This window comes from Eschrichtius robustus, chromosome X, assembly GCF_028021215.1.
Source record: "Eschrichtius robustus isolate mEscRob2 chromosome X, mEscRob2.pri, whole genome shotgun sequence".
NCBI classification, from domain to species: Eukaryota; Metazoa; Chordata; class Mammalia; order Artiodactyla; family Eschrichtiidae; genus Eschrichtius; species Eschrichtius robustus.
In genome coordinates this window covers 21,395,486-21,397,117 of record NC_090845.1, presented here as the reverse complement: position 1 = coordinate 21,397,117, position 1,632 = coordinate 21,395,486, and the positions used below count along the sequence as shown (strand labels likewise).

General features: G+C 56.9%; 1 pseudogene; it reads left to right on the top strand.

The window, feature by feature from the left end:
* The first annotated feature begins 445 nt into the window (after window positions 1-445).
* Window positions 446-1,263, top strand: LOC137756242 (ferritin light chain pseudogene; annotated as a pseudogene).
* The last annotated feature ends 369 nt before the right edge of the window (window positions 1,264-1,632 follow it).

Here is a 1,632-nt window from a genome sequence, read left to right as displayed (position 1 = left end):
ATTCCCAGTGGGGACACCGCTCACGGTCCCCCAGCTACAGCTGAAGGTGAACAAGTCGCACCTATCCACTGGAAACAAACTGCCCCCGACAGAGCAAGAAAGCGGAGAGACTGCGCAGTCAGCCACCAGGTATGCATTTTGTGTGAGCTCCTGCTTCGGAAGCGTGATGTGCCCACAGAGCAAAAGCCCTGAGCCACTGACTTTGGTCCTCAAGATGTTGGGCTGAAGCCCATCGTAAAACCACTTTCCAGGGACAGTGAATGGGAGAGAAAAAAAGCCTCCATGACGATGAGTGTTCAAAAAAAACCTACAAAGGCCACAATGAAACCCAACACCGCAAAAGGAAGCCAACATCTAAGAGGAGTCATATAAAAGAAAGTCGAAATAATAGAACAATTTGGAAAGGATTTAAAAATAAGTGTATTTAAAATCAACAAACAAAAGCATGTGCTACGAATCAAGACCGGATGGAATTCTGGATAAAAAACAACACACAGGCAGTGCGCTGGGCAGTCCCGCGGCTCCGTCTCCTGCTACGGCGGTGTGTGGACGGAACAGACCCAGGGGCGCCCCTCGCTCCCGCCTCCGACCACCTCCAACCTGTGTTCCACTCGCAACCTTCGGAACCAGCCGCTCAGCTGTCCTCGGCCACCGGGACCGCCAGCACCATATTTTGAGCTTAACGCCGTATTACCGATCCACCACGAGCTCCCAGATTCGTCAGAATGATTCCGCCGAGGTGGAGGCCGCCGTCAACCGCCTGGTCAACATGCACCTGCGGGCCTCGCGCACCTACCTCTCTCTGGGCTCCTATTTCCACCGCCACGACGCGGCTCTGGAGGGCCTGGGCCACTTCCTCCGCGAAGTGCCCGAGGGGAAGCGTGAGGGCGCCCAGCGCCTCTTGAAAACGCAGAAACAGCGCGGCAGCCGCGCCCTCTTCCAGGACGTGCAGAAGCGTCTCAGGATGAGCGGGGTGAAACCCAGGACGCAGTGGAAGCCGCCATTATCATGGAGAAGAACCTGAACCAGGCCCCTGTGGACCTGCACGCCCTGGGCTCTGCCCGCGCAGACCCCCGCCTCTGGGACTTCCCGGAGAGCCGCCTCCTAGATGAGCAGGTGAAGCTCATCCAGAAGATGCGCGATCACCTGACCAACCTCCGCAGGCCGGCTGGTCCGCAGGCGGGGCTGGGCGAGTCCCTCGTCGAAAGGCTCACCCTCCAGCACGACTAGGAGCCTCCGGAGCCCAGCGGCCTTTGAGGAGCCCCTCTGGCGTCAGGGCTCCTGCCTGAAGCCCCTCTCTGCAGCCATTAGGCAGCTTTTTTTAAATAATAAAATTTATTTATTTATTTATTTATTTATTTTTGGCTGCGTTGGGTCTTCATCGCTGCACGCGGCCTTTCTCTAGTTGCAGCGAGCGGGGTTACTCTTCGTTGCGGTGGCTTCTCTTGTTGCAAAGCACAGGCTCTAGGCGTGCAGGCTTCAGTAGTGGCGGCACGTGGGCTCAGTAGTTGTGGCACGTGGGCTCTAGAGCGCAGGCTCAGTAGTTGTGGCACACGGGCTTAGTTGCTCCGCCACATGTAGGATCTTCCCAGACTAAGGATCAAACCCGTGTCCCCTGCATTGGCAGGCGGA